Here is a 19,362-nt window from a genome sequence, read left to right on the forward strand (position 1 = left end):
AGAGTGAACAAGCATCAGAACCAGAGTCAGATATGACAAGGACATTGAAATTATCAGATAAGAAATTTAAAAAATTTTTCTTAATGTTTGTTTATTTTTCAGAGACAGAGCATGAGTGGGGGAGGAGAATCTGAAGCAGGCTCCAGACTGAGCTGTCAGCACTGAGCCCGACGCGGAGTTCAAACTCGTGAACCACGAGACCATGACCGGAACCCAAGTCAGATGCTTAACTGACTGAGCCACCCAGGTGCCCCGGGAATTTTAAAAACTGTAACATGCTAAGTGAGTTAATGGAAAAGGCAGATAACACAAGGTAACGGATAGATAATGGAAGCAGGGAAATGGGACATTTTGAGGAAGAATCAAAATGAAATGTTAGCGATCAAAAACACTGTAACAGGGGTGCCCGAATGGCTTAGTCAGTTGAGCGTCCGGCTTCAGCTCAGGTCACGATCTCACAGTTAGTGGGTTCGAGCCCCGCATGAGGCTCTGTGCTGACAGCTAGCTCAGAGCCTGGAGCCTGTCTTCTTCGGATTCTGTGCCTCCCTTTCTGTCTGACCCTCCCCTGCTCATGCTGTCTCTCTCTCTCTCTCTCTCTCTCTCTCTCTCAAAAATAAATAAAACTTTAAAAAACAAACAAAAAAAGACCCCACATGGTAACAGAAATGAAGGATGCCTTCCTGGACACGGCTGAGGAAAGAATCTGATTCTCTACCTATGACACTAACACCTTCCAAAATGGAAAGGTAAAGAGAAAAACAGATTGAGAGAGAAAAAACACAAAACAGAATATCCCAGATGTGTGGGACAGTAGGAAAACACGTAACATACATGTAACAGAAAAACCATTAAGAAAAAGGAACAGAAGCAGTGACGACTGAGATTTCCCCAAATTCACATGAAACACCAAACCGAGGATTCAGGAATCTCAGAGAACACCAAGTGGGTAAACGCAGAACACAAAACAGAAGCCCAAACACCCTCCATCGGGGGCGCCTGGCGGCTCTGTCAAGTGAGTGCACCGCCCTCCATTCCAGCTCAGGTCCTGATCCCTGGGTGGTGAGATCCAGGCCAGTGTCAGGCCCCACACTGAGGGTGGAGCCTAAGATTCTCTCTGTCTCTCTCTCTCTCTCTGTCTCTCTCTCTCTCTCTCTCTGTCTCTCTCTCTCTCTCTGTCTGTCTGTCTCTGTCTGTCTCTCTCTCCCCCACCCCCTGCCCTTCTCCCCCACTCACGTGCTCATACGCCCTCTCTCTAAAATAAATGTAAAAAAAAAAAAAAGCTATACTGACACATTACATGTGGTCTCCCACATTTATTTATTATATTTATTCTGTATTGAGAGAGAGAGAGAGAGCGCGCGCGCACGCATGTGAGTGGTGGAGAGGGGGAGAGGGAAGAGAGAGAGAAAACCTTAGGCAGGCTCCAGCCTCAGTGTGGAGCCTGACACAGCGCTCATTCTCACAACTGTGAGATCATGACCTGAGCCAAAATCAAGAGTCAGAAGCTCAACTATTCCTCCCAACTCAGATCATGATCCCAGGCTTAAGATTCTCTCTCTCCCGCTTCCTCTACACCTCCCTGCTCACACGGGCTCGCTCGTGCGCGCTCTCTCTTGCGTGAGCAAAAAAATTTAAATATAAAGACACATACAAAAGAAAATGGAAGGAGATGTATCACACTAACACTAATTAAAACAAGGTGGGGAGTGGCAGACGTCAGAGAAGGAAAGCGATCAGGGATATAAAGGAACATCACAAAATGAAAAAGGGGTCAGCACTCTAAGACATGACAACCCTTAATGTTACACCCCTAATGAGAGAGCAGCAAAACACACACATCAGGGCGCCTGGGCGGCTCAGTGGCTGAGCATCCGACTCTTGATTTCAGCTCAGGTCATGATCCCAGGGTCCTGGGATCAAGCCCCTCATCGGGCTCCATGTTGAGTGTGGAGCCTGCTTAATTAACATTCTCTCTCTCCTTCGGCCCTCTCCCCAGATCTCTAAAAATTAAAATAATTTTTAAAATTACATGAATCAAAAACAAAACCAGGGTGTCTGGGTGGCTCAGTCGGACAAGCATCTGACTCCTGATTTTGGCTCGGGTCCTGGTCCCAGGGTGACAGGATCAAGCCCCGTGTTGGGCTCCATGCTGAGTGTGGAGCTGGCCTGAGATTCTCTCTCCCTCTAAATTAAAAACAAATTAAAAAAAAAAATAACAGAACTGCAAGGAGAAATAGGAGAAACAGATGAATCCACTATAGCAGCTGGGGTCTTTAAGAGCACTCCACTGGAAACGGACAGACCCAGCAGGCAGAAAATCAGTGAAGACATAACTGACCTCAGCACGGCGCCACCAATCAACTATATGTAACTGACATGTACAGACTATTTCATCCAACAAGGCAATTACACAGTTTTCTTAAACTCACATGGGACCCTCACCAAGACATACCACATTCTGGGACAGAAAACACACCTAACAATTTAAAAGAAGAGGAATCACATAATATATGCTCTCAGACACAATGCAATGAAATTAGAAATCATCAGGAACAGAGATCTGGAAAATCCCAAAATATCTGAAAATTAAAGACACTTCTAAAAAACACATGAATGAATCAAAGAAAAAAATCTCAAGAGATCTTTAAAAGTATTTGAACAAAATGAAAATGAACATAATAAGGTTTTAAATTTGGGAGACCCAGCTAAAGCAAACAAAGACTTAAAATAAATAACCTAAGCTTTCACCTCGAGAATCTAGATAAAGAGCAAATTAATTCCAAAGCAAGCAGGAAACTGAAATGATGAAAGCGAGAAAATTCAATGAAACTGAAAATAAGAAATCAATGGAGAAAAATCAATACCAAAAGATGGTTCTTTAAAAGAAAAGAAAAAAAAAATCAGTAAAATTTGTAAGCCTTTTTCCAGGCTGAGGAAAAAAGACCCAAATTGCTAATATCAGAAATGAAAGAGGGGCTATCTCTCCAGATCCCATGGACAAGGATAACGAGGGTGCCTGGGGGGCTTAGTCAGTGAGCATGTGACTCTCGATCTTGGGGGTTTGTAGCTCAAGCCCCACACTGGATGTAGATAGTAATTAAAAATAATATCTTAAGGGGCGCCCAGGTGGCTCAGTTGGTTAACTGTCCAACTTTGGCTCAGGTCATGATGCAGTTTGTGGGTTCGAGCCCCACGTCAGGCTCTGTACTAACAACCGAAAGAGCCTGGAGCCTGCTTCAGATTCTGTGTCTCCCTCTCTCTCTGCCCCTCCATTGCTCGTGCTCTGTCTCTCTCTGTTCCTCAAAAATAAATAAAAATTTTAAAAATTTTTAATAAAATCTTAACAAAACAAAAGGGGTAACAAAAGGATGAACAATTGTACAGCCACTCACTCGTGTGATGAACCAAGATGAAATGGACCAATTTCTTGAAAGACACAATCTGACACAACTCCCTCAAGAGAGACAGACAATCTGACTAAGGCCTGAATCAAATAAAGAAAACGAATCAGTGATAAATGAGCTTCCAAAACAGAACATACCATGCCCAGATGGATCTACTCATGAATTCAATCAAACATTTAAGGAAGAAATGATATCAATTCCCTATAATCCCTACCAGAAAACAGAAACAGAAGCAATACTTCCTGACTCTTCTGAGACATGCATTATGCTAGTACCCAACCAGACAAAGACCTTACAAGAAAACTACAGTTCAGTATCTCTCATAAACACAGATGCCAAAGTCCTCAATAGGGGCACCTGGGTGGCTCAGTCAGTTGAGTGTCCGGCTTCGGCTCAGGTCATGATCCCACAGTTCATGGGTTCATGCCCCACATCGGGCTCTGTGCTGACAGCTCAGAGCCTGGAGCCTGCTTCTATTCTGTGTCTCCCTCGCTCTCTGCCCCTCCTCAATAGCATATAAGCGCACATCAAATCAATTCTTTATAAAACGAATTATAAACCAAGTAGGATTTACCCCAGGTATACAAGACTGGCTTAATATGTGAAAATCCATAAATGTAATTCATATCAACAGACTAAAGAAAAATCACATGATCATATCAATAAATGCAGAAAAAGCATCTGACAAAATCCAACACTCATTTGTGACTAAAAACTCCCAGCAAGGAGCACCTGGGTGGTTCAGTTGGTTAAGCTCTGACTTCGGCTTGGGTTATGATCTCTTTGTTCGCGGGTTCGAGCCTGTGTCGGCTCTGTGCTGGCAGCTTGAAGCCTGGAATCTGCTTCTCATTCTGTGTTTCCCTCTCACTCTGTCCCTCTCTGCTTGCTCGCGCGCTCTCTCAAAAATAAACATTAAAAACAATAAAAAAATAAAAATAAAAACTCCCAGCAAACTGAGATCAGGAACAATTCGATTCAAATCCAATCAAAATCCCAACAAGTTATTCTGTGGGTAGTGACAAGCTGATTCTAACGTTTACATGGAGACATGCTAACTCCATATGGAAGGGAAAGAAAAGAACGCAGTTGGAGGACTGACACTACTCAATGTCAAGACCTACTATAAAGCTACAGTGATCCAGCCAGTGCGGTGCTGATGTAAGAACACACAAATCAATGCAACAGGACAAAAAGCCAAGAAACCGATGCAGATAATGACAACCAACTCATCTTTGAGAACGACGAAAAGACAGGTCTTTTCAACAAATGGTGCTGGCCCAACTAGACAGTACATGCAAAAAGGTGAATCTAGCCACAGACCCCGGACTCTTCACAAGTTAACCCCAAATCAGGGCACTTGGATGGCTCAGTCGGCGAGGTATCCGACTCCTGATTTCGGTTCAGGTCATCATCTCATGGTTTGTGAGATGAGCCCTGCATCGGGCTCTGCACTGACAGCACAGAGACTGCTTGGGATTCATTCTCTCTCTCTCTCTCGATCTCTCTCTCTCGATCTCTCTCTCTCTCTCTCTCTCTCTCTCAAAATAAATTAACTTAAAAAGTATTGTTTAAAAAAAAATTCACAACATCCTACCCTATCAAGATTTTAAAACCAAAGGCAGAAGTTCATCAAATAAGTCATTAAGAAAGTCAGCTTGTGGCTTGAACCACTTGCTCCCTGAGAAAGTCTGTGACTTCTACACAGAAATTAGAACACTTGCAAAAAAAAATAAAATAAAAAATAAAGACTCATAAACTCAAATTCCCCGAAGTTTTTTCTATGGAAAAGGGAGCAGAGCTTTAATCTCTCTATACACACAGGAAGAAACCAGGGCTCAGAAAGGTCAAACCGAGGTCCCACTCCAGTTCCCATCAACTCAACAGCCCTTCTCTGAACCATGCGGGCCAGACTGCCTCTCCCCCCCCAGGCTCCGTATTCCTTCGTATAGAAGACGAACACCCCACACTCACCTCGAGGGAGAATGGAAAACTAAGGCGCGTAATGAATCGAACCCAAGTGAGAGCTGCAGTCTCAGGCACTGGGCCCACCAAGTAGGAAGAGACACGCTGCTCGTCCCCGTGGGGGGTCGGCGGGCAGACTGAAGGCCGCCGCTAAACAGGAGTGACATTAGGGACTGAAAAACAGGCCTGACGATATGGTCAACAGCAGAAAGGGATGGTCTCTATTTTCTTCCGGAGATACAAACACGCCCAGTAACGTTGACTTGTCATCCTCACAACAGTTCCGCCAGACCAGCTCTCTCTCCACTCCATGCCCCTACACTTCTTTCTCATTCTTTCCTCAATGTCCTGAAGATTACTGAGCTTTATTTTTTAAAGTGTGATGAAAACAATAGTTACACTGTTTATGCATTTCAAACTCTTTGTCCTCACTGAAAAACCACTGGGACAGGACCAGAAGGAGCAATGACGTCTAGGCTCCTGACATCAGCTGTGCTGACACCAAACACAACCGCTCCGGGGGCTGTGGCGGAAGCAGGACCACACTCTGGGAGCCTGTGGACCTTGGGGCCACAGAGCAACTTCCAACCCCAGCCCGGCCTGCACAACCTCGGGGCCCTCGATGGCTCCTTCGTTTCTGATTGTCCCTCTACCATTTATTAGGCAAAGTAAGACAAGACTCAATGTAAAGAAATTGGGACCGAACAGTCCCCCTCTCCCTCAGAAGAGGCCATGTACTATAAATGCTGAAATGCACCCTTTCCCTTTTCTCTTGGCTTATAATCTATTTTGATCCACAGGCCCTCTTCCAGATTGTGTCTGGTGTTCTGTATTGGCTAGTCACAGCTAAGGCTCACATAAATGTTTTCTAGCAATCAAATGATTCCATCTTAGGGAGATAATTATCTTTGAAGTCTTTCCCATTTCTAGATATAAAAATGAGCTAACTCATGTGAAAGAGTAGAAAATCTCTAAGAAATTCCTTTCTGACACAGGCCTACTCCACACTAACAGAGAAAAAAATTCACATTTGCCAGCTCTTAACAAAATGAACATCCTCTATTACTTACAACTTCTCAGGTTTTTTAATACTAATCAACACATGCGCAAAAACATATTTCTGGTTCTTGGTTATTCAGAGGTAACAAGACCAAAAGAGTAATTCAAAATAAAAGACAATGGCACCAACCTAAAAACGAAAGGACTAACCACAGCTGCGGACTGACCGACCCAACGGGCGCACTCTCGGGGGGCGCGCTCTCGGGACGCACGCGGACACCCGGGGGAGGGACAACTGACAGCCACCGTCCAGCTCCCCTCAGCAGCAGCAACGGAGAAAGACGGGAGATGCTGTCAAAGCGTAAGGGAAATAATCATCAATCTAGAATTGCTTTTCAAGAATAACAGTATATATTTTTTTTATTTTATTTAAAAAAAAATTTTTTAATGTCTTTATTTTATTTTGAGAGACAGAGCAGAGAGTGAGCAGGGGAGGGGCAGAGAGAGAGGGAGACGCAGAACCTGAGCAGGCTCCAGGCTCTGAGCTGTCAGCACAGAGCCCGACGTGGGGCTCGAACCACAGACTGTGAGATCATGACCTGAGCCGAAGTCGGACGCTTAACCGACTGAGCCACCCAGGTGCCCCAACAGTATATTTTTAAAAAGTACTGCCTCATCTGTGGGATTCTGAAAGCAGCAAAATGAAAACTAGGGAACAGCAGCAGAATAATCGGGAAGGAATGTAGACCAGGGCATTCGGAGGTTCTCATAAGGGTAAGAGCCTCCGAATGCTCTCGTCTACACTCCATCCCGATTCTTCAGAAGGGTAAAGACATCAGTTACCTATAGGCTGTAAGTTAAATAGGAAATGTCTGTGGTCACCAAGAAAAGAGTGTCTAATCTCCATATTACTGGGAACGGGTACCGGGGTGGACAGGAGTGGGAAAAAATCCCACAACACACAAGGGAAGAAAAGAAAGAACAACAATGAAAAGGCAAGTTAGAAAGCAGAAAAGAATATAGTAGAAATAAATATTTCCGTCACAATTAACATAAACAGACTAACTCATCACTTTAAAGTCAAATTATAAAAATGTAATCTAGTTGGTGCTGCTTTCAAAAGGCACATCTAAAACATCAAAGCCACAAAAAAATCTGTTAGTAAAAGGGCAGAAAAATGTGTGTCAGGCAAACATTAACCAAAGCCACTGGTGTACAGCTACACCAATATGGGATAAAATATCCTTTAATGGAAAAGCATTCTGAGAGACAGATTCACAACAGAAGGACAAAGTGTGCCCATCACTAGGAATTTAATGAGTCTAAACTTACAGGCACAAAGCAAAACCAGAGAGCGCTGCAGAGATGGGCCCAGTGTCCCGTCATTAACAGGGGCCTCAACCACACCCTCCGAAACTGACATGACAGCAGACAAAACAGGTTAAAGATACCGGTTTGAGTGTGAATTCAATTAATGCACTTCGTCTAACACATATGGAAAAATCTCACCTGAAAAAGAGAAACACACTGGAGTAGTGATAAAATTTGCCACAAACCAGACACCATTAAAACAGCCTCAATAAAATTCAAAAACATTAAAATCACACTGGACCACTTTTTACTAACACAGTATGTGCTAAACATCAGTAACAAAGATTAAAAAATATATATATATAAATACACCGAAGTTTTTCAACATACTTTCTAAACTCTTAAGTCAAAGAAGAAATCATAATCTGAATATATTCAGAATTGAAACACAAAAATTCTACTTAGCAAAACTTCTGAAATGTAGCTAAAATGGTATTTAACGGAAATTACTACTTTATTTAGAAATACATGTACACATAAGCATATGAAAAAAGCTGACTATGAATGACAAAAATCCTGTTTATTATGGCCGCCTGGGTGGCTCAGTTGGTTGAGCGTCCAACTTCGGCTCAGGTCATGATCTTGTGTTCGTGGGTTCAAGCCCCGCATCAGGCTCTATGCTGACAGCTCAGAGCGTGGAGCCTGCTCCGGATTCTGTGTCTCCATCTCTCTCTGACCCTCCTGCACTCAGTCTCTGTCTCTCTCTCTCTCAAAATGAAATAAAGACGTAACAAAAAAAATTTTTAAGTCCCACAAACACAGTAAAAGACAAGTCACAAATTGGAAAAGGTATTTTCACAAAGACAATTAGTCAAAGATTATTGATCAGAATATACAAGAGTTCCGACAAGGTGCGCCTGCCTGGCTCAGTGGTGGAATGTATGACTCTTGCTCTAGGGGTCGTGAGTTCAGGCCCCACACTGGGCATAAAGTTAAACTTAAAAAAAAATGAGAGAAAAAAAAGAATTCCTACATATAAGAAAAGGCTTGAAACAACTCAGTTAAAAAAAAAAACAACAAAAAAAGACAGGAGCAGGCATTTCACAGAAGTGGAAATCCAAATAGCCAAAAAGATGCTTAACTTCATCAGTAATCAAAGAACATTAAAACCATGTAAAAATGAATGAAGATGGACAGAGAATTTAAAGAGACTTTCCTCTAAGGGACAGAATGGGACGGACAGACGGGCAGTGAGCCCGGAGACCTGTCTGCCAGCACGAGCCCTCAGGGAAATGCAGTGAGACGCCACACTCCACACCCGGGAGGACGGCTATTAATTTTTTTTAATGGAAAATAATAAATGTTGGCAAAGACACAGAGAAACTACAGCCCTGATATAGTGCTCGGGGGACGGGACTGTAATATGGTGTAGCCACTTTGAGAAAAAGTTTGGTAGTTCCTCAAAATGTGACAGAGTTCCCACGATACCCAACAATTCCACTCCTAAGCATACACAGAGAGAAATAAAGCCGTATGTCCCCCAAAGATGTGCACACAAATGCTCACAGCAGTGTTACTCCTAACAGTCGGAAAGCAGGGACACCCCCAGGGAGAACACGCGGCACGGCCACACAATGAACAGCAACAGACTACTGATGCTGACACGTCCTGTGACGGGGACGGGCCTGAAGCCGTTTTGCTAAGTGAAAGAAACCAGACAGGAAAGCCCTCACGGTATATGATTCCGGTCACGTGAAATGTCCAGAACAGGCAAAGCGATAGAAAGAGCAAGTGTACAGTGGTTGCCAGGAGGTAGGGAGACCTAGGGAATGACTGTTCCAGGGGACAAGGTTTCTCTGGGGGTGGGGGGGCGGGTGAAAATGTTCTAAAATTAGACTGCGGCGTTCATGACACAATTCTGTAAATACACTACAACCCGTTAAATTCTACGCTTTAAATGGACGAAGTGTATATGTGAATTATATCTCAATAAGGTTGTTCTTTTTTTAAAAATGAGATGTAGATTCCTACCCACCAACTGCCAAACATAAAGGAGTCTGACGGTGCCAGTGTTGGCCAGGATGCGCAACAGCAGTGCTGGCAGGAAGGTCAAGGGTACAGCCATCCGGGAAGACAATTCGCAGCGTTCAAGATCGCTGGAGACGTGCGGGTCCCAGCACGCCCCACTTCTCGAGGCTGTGCCCTGGAGGAACCTTCTTGCCTCTGTGCCAAGCAGCACCAGCACCGTTCTCTACGGGAAACGATCCTGCCCTCCAGTGCCAGGACAAAGACCAAACGCGACGGGTGTACGCGGTGAGCAACTGGGCAGAGCGCACAGAAGCGTGGAGGCGGGACGCACGGCCCCCTGTGCCAGCGTGGCCACGGCTCCCCATCTCCGCACGCTCACCCCCGCCCCTCCCCCAGCAGCAGCTCCATGGCCCCCACGACAGCCCCTCCCTTGACCTCCTTCGGTTTTGCCACTGAGGCTCCGGGAGAGCCACGCCGCCGCCCGTGTTGCGTCCGGGAAAGCGGACGAGGTGCCCGCGCTGTTCTCCCTCCGAGCTCGGCCGGGCTCCCGAGTGCGCGGCCGGCTCACGGTCTGCCTTCGCGCACCTTCTCCTCTCCTCTCGCCCCACCAGCCGCCACCCACCCTGATGTTCACGGGCTGCTGCCAACTTCCTCCTATTTCACCAAGGAAAAACAGAAAGAGGAAAGTGCCCACGTGCCCCCACTGCCCCGCGAGCAAGAGCCCGTGGCTCCTGCGTCACTGGTGGCTCACTCTGCAAAGAATCACCATCTCCTCACCATTACAAAATGCCCTCCCATCTCAACAAAACCTTCTCGGGGTCCCAAACGTCTCTTCAGTGTCCCGCCACCTGCCCCGGAAGACCTTTCCTGCTCCGTCTTCTCTCCATTTTCCATGAGCCCTCCCCGCCAGGCGTCACGCACACCCCACGTGGGAACTGCTCTCATCAAGGTCATCGACGATTTGCATGCTACCCAAGCCGCCCAGTGAGGTCTGGCCCTCCTTTCACTTGACCTGACGCAGGAGTTCTGGGCACAGGCCCCCAGCCCAGGCCTCCTCCTCGGCCTCACAGGCTGCCTTCGCCGTCGGGCCTGCCGACTCGGCCCTCCTTCCTCAGTGTCCCCATTCCACCTCGGGGCTCCCAGGTGTCCTCATGACACAGAAGACCAACATTTCTGTCCTCGGCCCTGACCCCGCCCCCCAGGCACAGACACCCGGACCCCGCACGCGTCTGGCTGGCTCTAGGAAGCTCCACAAATGTAACGGGTCGGTGCTCACCCCAGCTCGTGGGAGACGTCCACACCCTGCACCTCCATGGTCTTCCCGTTGTGCGCAGGTCCCAGTCCCCACGGCCAGCAGAGCCCCGCACCCTTCACTCTGCTCACACTCGGTTCTGTCAGCAGTACCTTCAAGAGGCATCCAGAACCCACCCACTTCTCAGGGCCGCCCAGTGCCCCTCGGTCCCACCTGCCACTACGGCTGACGGGCCCTGCAGCGGGGCAGGGGCAGCCTCAGGGGATCCCTCCGAAAACGTGTCAGACCTCGTGCCACACAGCTGCTCCAAACGCTACAGGGACCTCCCATCTCACTGAGAGGAAAAGAAAATCCTGGGGCACCTGGGTGGCTCAGCGGATTAAGCATCCGGCTTCGGCTCAGGTCATGGTCTCACAGTTTGTGGGTTCGAGCCCCGCGTCGGGCTCTGTGCTGACAGCTAGCTCAGAGCCTGGAGCCTGCTTCAGATTCTGTGTCTCCCTCTCTCTCTGACCCTCCCTTGCTCATATTGTCTCTCAAAAATAAATAAAAAACAATTTTAAAAATTTAAAGAAAAAAAAGGAAATTCCTAGCAATGACCCATGTGACTGGCCCCCAACCAGCACCTCTGACCTCACCCCTGCCACTCTCCCTTGGGCTCTCCCTCCAACCAGCTGGCCTCCCCGGTGCCCCTTCAACACAGCAGGCACAGCCCTCCTGTGTGCCCCCAGCTGACTCCTCCCAGCCCCAGTTCACCTCCTGTTCAACAGCCCCTTCCTCAAGGAGGGTGGTCCACCCCTGACCACCTTTCAGTCTTCAAACGGCCTCCACCGCCCACCTCCCCGCTTTACTTCTCTGCCAGCCGCATCAGCCACCGTTCTACTGCCGCATCTCCGACCTACCTGTTAACTGTCAGTCCCGGCGGAGACGCACGCTCCGTGAGGACGGACTTGGTCTGCTCTCCTCACGCCAGCGTGCCCAGCGTCAGAACCTAGGTCTTACAGCCTAAGACACAGTAAGTACTCAAACACTTGAATAAAGGAATCTCAAAAACCATGTGAGGGAGGGGGGAAGTCACAGAACAAAATGATTCCATTTCTATCCTTTAAAGATTGCAAAAGATTAAGTTACATCGTATAAGGATACATTCACATATGGCAACACCATAAAGCAGCAAAATCATAGGTGCAAGGCAGCGCTTGCCTTCCGGGGGTCAGAAGTGGAGCAGGTGGCCAAGGAAGACCCTAGAGCACACAGGTACCAGCGACATTCTCCTCCTCGAGCTGGCGAGGGCTGCACAGTTGCTGGTTTCCGCGCACAGCTCTACACACTCTCTGAACTGAGGGTCTCGTACAAAATTAAAATAAAAAGTAGATGAGAGCAGGACAGCCACCACCTGTTTTGTTTTTTGGGAGGTTTTAGTTTTCAGAACAGTTTTACTATTTTTTCACCAGCACATAATTGACAAACAATATTATCCTGGTTTGGAACGTACAACACAGTGATTCGGTATTTACACACTCCACACTGTTTTCGTAAATAACGTTCACTGGAAGACAGCCAGCCTCATTTGTTTACATGTTGTCTATGGCTGCTTTCGGATCACAATGACAGGGCTGAATAGCTCTAGAGATTCTACACCCTGCAAAGCCTAACATATTCACTAACTAGCCCTCTACAGTAAAGAGCTGTCCGGTTGTAATGTAGAATTTGTAAAGAAATTAAGTGCCAAATAAAAAAAGATCCAATCACGTGTTAAAATATATTCATCTCTCAAGGCCTGTGTGATTTCGTTCAAGAATACAGTAGACTGAAAAACGCAGTTCTGCATAACACAGGACACTCTAAACTAAATGGAGTTACCTCTACAATGTCGGAAGTGCCAGAAAGATTTTAAAGACTGTTTTAGAGAGCAAAGTGCAAAACCTCAAATATATGACCTCTACTCCCATCAAAGAAACATTATCACACTTACCTAAGGGAAGCATATAGAACACAATCCAGACGTGAAGAAAAACGTGCATATGAACACTAATTCCACAAGCCCCTCCTCCGTCCTCGGTGTCACCGCCCCCGCCCAGGACCGCCCAGAGCAGCTCGTTGGACCTCCAAGTCTCTAAGATTCCTTATCATTCCATTTCACCACTTTGGGACATTCACTGCACCTTGTATTTCAGACATTTCTGCACTTACCTCTGTCGTTATTAGGAAGAACACTGATAATAATACTAATAAATATATTACTCTGTTCTAGCCATAGTGCGAATGAGTTTATTTTAATATTCATGTCAAGGATAAGGAAACTAAGGAACACAGATGTCATCCGATATTAGGGTTACACACTGGAAGACTGTGGGAAGGACTCAAAGCCAGCTATTTCAGATCCTCAGGTACCCGTGACCCCCACAAAACACTCTGAATTGGGGAAAGAGAACAGTATTAATCTGTGAAAACTCCCTTACTTTAAAACACTATGCCATGATAGGTGCCAAATGCGCAGTTGTTGGATCCGTGTAAGGGTGTAACAAAGCGAGGGCGAGCCATCTACAGCGGAAAGCGTGTTTCTTATCCAGAAGGGACTGGGTCTTGCCAGCAGGCACCAGAGGCTGAAGAGACATGCCCACTGTCCAGAGGCAACAGAAAACCTCCTATCCCCAGTTAACAAAAGAAAACTGGGAGACACTATCCCCTCATCTACTACAATGACAGAAACTGACAAGTACCACCACAGAGGAGGAAACAATTCAGAAGTTAAGCATCTATTTTTAGTTCTCAGTGAGATCCAGTTGTGATGTCACTCTTGAAACAAATGACACTAGAAACTGCGGTCTAGTGGGGGCCACCAACACCCCGGGGGCGTCACCCAGGAACTGAGCTGTGTCTGCGGCCTACGGGCCTGGTCTCCAGCGCAGCCTATACTTCCCTCTAAGAGTCGATGACCTCTACGTCTTGTTCTGGCTCCAAAACCGTGACTCTTAAGAAAGGAGGCCCCAAACAGCCGGCCAAGTCAGCACTTGTCAGTGCGCCTCCTGCCACGGCCCCCACCTAGACACAGAAAGCCCAGACCTCCCCAAGGTCAGCCTACGTGTAAGAACCACCAGACCACCACGGAGCACAGCGGGGGGCAGTGTGGCACACCTCCTCAGTGCCCCGATCTGGGTCTCAGGGCGCCTTGTATTCTCACCCAAGCTGTCCTTTCTCCTCCTGCCAAAGCACGTCTCTGATGCCAGCACTGCCCCTCGGGTCCGCATCCACGTACACAAACTCAAGGCTCCAACCGGCAATCTAAAAAGCTTTCTCCAAATCAGACTCAAATTTGGTCACACGCTTATTTCTGCAGCCTTTGTGCTCTACTCTCCAAAATAATAATTTTTAATTCATCTTTCCTTCCGGTTACCAGACTTCACGACAGGCAACCTCTGGGGCACACGACCCACTCCAAGACAATATATATTCCCACGTAAGAAATACAAAGTACACAATCAATCAGAGCTTCAAGATGTTCAGAACCGATCCAACTTTATTTGCATAAATTCACAGCTGACTATGGTCTTCACTAACATTTACATGACAGGTCCGCACCAGCCAGCGGGCAGTGACGACACCTCTGCTCAGAGCTCAGCCCAGATCGCCGCCAAGTCCGGGACATGAAAGTGACCCCATTACAGTGAGAGGTCTTTCTACCACTGCCAAGGTTCCCTTCTACTCGCTTCTTCACGAGCTGATCTGCCTGGTACCCAGATGTCAGTTCAATGAAATAAATTGGGTATTGATCCAACTAGTAACTATCAACCCTCTCCAAGAAAAGTAAATGGGTAGGGAGAGAGGAAGAAGGTGGTTTTCCGTGGCAACTACATCTAAGCCAAAGTCAAAAGGCCACAGACACAAATCTTTAGTCAGCCTAGACCCAACTGCAGCAGGAAAACGCTCTCTCTCACTAGATACAATCAACTTAAAGGATGTGTGAGATGTTTGGTGTGAACCTACACACACCTCCGAGCAGCGAGCCTGACTGACACACATCATCCAAGGAGCCGTCCCCAACACAGAGCAGTCCTGTCTGTCTGTACAGAAGAGCTTCGCCAGCACAGACACTGGCATTGCTTTCGAAGACACACCAGACCGAAGAAGCAAAGCAAAGTAACCACTTAACACACAGGAGAAACAAAGGCGTTTGGCAAGAGACTTCTTGCAAACTCAACTCACATGGAGCAAACCGAAGCTCTTCCCGCCCAGGCCTGGGGGCCTCCCTGGGGAACCACCTACTCTGCCCCATGTTCCATTCTAACAAGCCTGTCACCTGGCCTCCCGGCCCAGACTGCAGCCCTTTTCTAATCGCTCCCTCTCCCTCCAGACGGCAAGTCCTAAGTGCCTGTGCTTGAGTGAGGCCCTACCACGGCTCCTGGCAGAGTGAGGACTCAATTACTGTATTTGATGATCAAATAAACGAAGATTAGAAGTTGACGGGGGAGGGGTCGCTTGTCATTCCCAACAACAGCCATCAGCTGATTTCAGGATGAAAGATGAGAAAGTGCCTCCGTTTTAGACAGCCAGATACTAACATTCAGTTGCTGAAGATCTGTGTAGTTTTTAAACTAATATTCTTCCATTCAATAAACTAGACAATCCAAATTGGAAATATGAGTGAGTAAAGGACCCCTGCCCTTCTGCTGCGGCACACCCCCCTCCCCCCCCTCCCCCACCCCGGGAAAAGAAACACTCACCCGTTTGGGTCAGAGTCCAGAGCACAGAGAGGCCCCCTTTCCTAGCAGGCCAGGGGCTCTGGGTTAAAATGTTAAGCACGGAGTACGTCTCTCTCTTGCCCTAAAGAGGCAGAACCGGCGAACGCATCCAGGGCTAATTCTCTGGAAACAGGTCTTCATTACCAAAGGAAAAAAAAAGATAATGATGAATTTGGCATCTGAAGACTGAACTGACAACTGACTGACAGGACGAGAGCAAAGGATATAAAACTCAAAAATCAAGTTACAGAGAGGAGGAGCAAACAACTCTAAACACCAGAGAGCTGCCCGGTACGGGAACGTGTTTTCAAGAGGCAAAGGAAAAAAGTTTCCAAGTTATATTATAAAATCTATTCATTTAAAATTTCTTTTAAGGCTCAGTCTTCAGAGGCGCCTGGTTGGCTCAGTCGGTTAAGCGTCTGGCTTCAGCTCAGGTCATGGGTTCGAGCCCCGCGTCGGGCTCTGTGCTGACAGCTCGGAGCCTGGAGCTGCTTCGGATTCTGTGTCTCCCTCTCTCTGGTCCTCTGCCATCTGAGCTTGCGCTTTCGCTCTCCCTTGCTCGCACTCTCTCTCTCTCTCTAATAAACAAACATTAAAGTTCAGCCTCAGGCACCTGAAAACAAGGTGCGCACACGGACTGCCCGCGTTAAGTGATCTCCAGGGTAGGACCCAGGCGCCACCAAGCCAGAGCTCACAGATCACCTGAAGGGTTCCTTGGCCGACAAGTAGCCGTTACTACCTGTGGTCTTGACAGCGGTTCCAAAACCTTGCTGCACTCCACTGTCACCTGGGGAGCTCTCTAAAAACATATTCTTGGAGCCCCTGGGTGGCTCAGTCGGGTGAGCATCTGACTCTTGATTTCAGCTCAGGTCGTGATCTCACGGTTCCCGGGATTCAGCCCCAGGTCACGTCACACCGCACTGACAGCTGGAAGCCTGCTCGGGATTCTCTTTCCCACCCCCACCCTGTCCCTTCTGCCCCCCCTCCCCGCTCACTCTCTCTCCAAATAAATAAGTAAACCTTAAAAAATATATTCTCAATACCACCACAAATTTCCACAGGTGAGATCCATCATCCATGGTCTTAAAAATGTCCCAGGATCGCCTGGGTGGCTCAGCTGGTTAGGCGACCAACTCTTGATTTTGGCTCAGGTGACCTCGTGGTTTGTAGGATTCTCCCTCCCTCCCTCTCTGCCCCTTCCCTGCTCACATATACAAACTGTGTCTGTCTGTCGCTCTCTCAAAATAATGAAACATCAAAAAAGTCCCACGTGATCCTAACACATGCCAGCCTAGCACCTGTCTAGATCAGGGTCGCTCAACTTCTGCGCTACTAACATTGGGGTTGGATGATCTTCGGGTGCTGTCTTGTGTCTTACAGCATGTTTAGCAGCACCCCTGGTCTCTGCCTTCTAGAAGCCAAATTGCACATCGCCCACCCCCACAGGTAGGACATGCAAAACTGTCTCCAGACATTGCCAATGTTTCTTTGGGGGCAAAACTGCCTCCCAACTATGAAAGACTTATCTAGAGTAAATCAAAAACCAATTACTTGAAATTCTCTTAAGGAAAAAAAAGAAATAAGACGGCTGCTTAACGCCAAGAGTCCAGGTTCATTTTTTTCAGTTCATCTCACCTAAGAAAAGTAGCTAACAGACGACAGCCCACACAGGGACTCAGACCTTGACCATGAGGACCAAACCACAGCCTCTTATGCTGTTTATGAAATAAACTCAATGCTGAGTTTTAGGTAAGTAGATAATTAGAAGAACTTCATTGTCACTTTATTGTCCATTTATTCTTCTAAGGGTAATAAAACATCGTCAAATTTTAGACCAATATACACTTGGGCTGCCTCTCAACTGTCCAAAATATGAAATTGCAAGCAGGAAGTTCATGATGGCTACCAACTAAATACCAATCCTGACAAATACAGTTTTAAGAAAGAGATTTTTGTGTAGTAACTAACTGGAATTTAAAACTTGACGAAAAACGGAGAGATTTTTGTCTGTAATAAGCACATTACCTTTGCGCCAAATCGATGCAAAAACTACCTTAAAGGAGCAAACCTAAACCTCACTCTGTCAAATCTTAATTTTATTACATTAATTTTCTGTCCAGCTGAGGTCTCATTCTCAAATTCGCAAGTAGTTAATTCAAACGAGCAAGTTTTTGTTTTGTTTTGCTACACTTTACACAAAAGCTAAGGTTTTCTAATCCAAAACAATCTTCTTCCTGTTCTTAAATTACACCGGCAAGATGCTCACCTAGACTCCGCCATCAGACACAAGGAAAGGCCAAACAGCTTCCAAAGCATCGGCGGGGAAACAGTCACTTCCCAAACTAGGCTCACATGAGTACACAGCAGCCCTGCACCTCAATAACCCAGAGAGCACCCAGGAGCCCTGGACCCATCACAGCACCTAGGACCCCCAAGTGAGCAAGAACAGAATCTGACCCGAGCTCCTGAGGGGCTTTTCATCAATTAACCGCCTCCTGACAAAACGTTCCAAGCCACCACTATGGGTTTACCACTTCAGGTCAATCTGATTGAATGAATCTTCAACCACCCCTCCCCTGAAAAAATTAAAATAACTTCCAACTCATTGTCTCGGCAGAGGGGAGCGTGAAATACACAGACCTTTCTAAAGACAGCCACCGAGAGTCCTCGGGACTTACACACTCATCTGACTTCCTAAGAGTGATCTAAACATTTAGAAACCAAATTTAAATTGGCAATAATAGCCGCTAATTGCACTAAGCTGATTCTGCACGCCAGGCACCGCTTCTAACTCATTTCCTCCCCACAAACTCACGAGATAGACTACTGCCGTCGCCGTCAGTCTTACAGCCAAAGCAGAGAAGCAGAGTAACTTTTCCAAGGTCACAGAGCCAGCAAGTGGGGAAGCCGAGACCTAACGCCAGGCACTCGACCTCCGCGGTCAAGAAAAGCTGAAGCCCCACCACCGCTTAGGAGGCATTCGCTCCAGTGGCTGCAAATCTGGAGTCCCTCTCCCACTCGCTAGCCTACCTGCAACGTGACCTTGGACGACGCAAATCAACGTAAACTTCCCATTAACAAAGTGGGACAAGATCCACATTAACAAGAGCGAAAGGAACACCACCAAGCGCCCCTCCCGTGAAACAAAACATCAACAAAGCTCTAGCCGACTCCCAGAGAAAACGTTAACAGGCAGCGGGGGAGCCACGGGAAGCCCGGAGGCTGGAGCGTCGGGACGCGGGGACAGGCGCGAGGACCCACTCGGTGCCCTGACAACCGCCAAGTCCAAGTTGGGCTGGGAGCGAGCGGCACCCGGCAGGAAAGCCCTCCAAGTCCACCGCGGACCGGCTGCTTTAAGAGGGAGGTCCTTCCAGGCGCACGCAGGACCACCCCCCTTGCTTAGACGCGCCAGGGAGGCGTTCGCGACCCGGTCTACGTTCGAGTCACAACGCCGGAGTTAAAAGGCCGCTCAGAAGGCGGCGGAAACGCTCCAAGCCGGGTCCGGCGTGTTCCGAGGACTCTGCGGCCAAAGAGCACCGACCCACAGAACTGGCTCCCGAAGCACGGAGCCCAACAATGGCCCTCGAGAGTCCACGGCGAGCCGCCGCCTCAACTCGACGCGCTCGCGGGCCCGCGCCCAGAGAAGTTGTCCGGGGCGGGCGGGCCG

General features: G+C 47.5%; 1 protein-coding gene across 1 annotated transcript in view; it reads right to left on the reverse strand.

Moving 5' to 3' along the window:
- The window catches only part of PPP6R3 (protein phosphatase 6 regulatory subunit 3), a 119,067-nt gene extending 103,224 nt beyond the window's left edge, over positions 1 to 15,843 (reverse strand). The window contains exon 1 of the mRNA XM_029956318.1: positions 15,678 to 15,843. The gene's annotated coding sequence lies outside the window, so the exon portion shown is untranslated. The remainder of the gene's footprint in view (positions 1 to 15,677) is intronic.
- Between the last annotated feature and the right edge of the window lie 3,519 nt (positions 15,844 to 19,362).

The sequence above is a fragment of the Suricata suricatta genome, chromosome 11, assembly GCF_006229205.1.
Source record: "Suricata suricatta isolate VVHF042 chromosome 11, meerkat_22Aug2017_6uvM2_HiC, whole genome shotgun sequence".
In the NCBI taxonomy this organism is placed as follows: Eukaryota; Metazoa; Chordata; class Mammalia; order Carnivora; family Herpestidae; genus Suricata; species Suricata suricatta.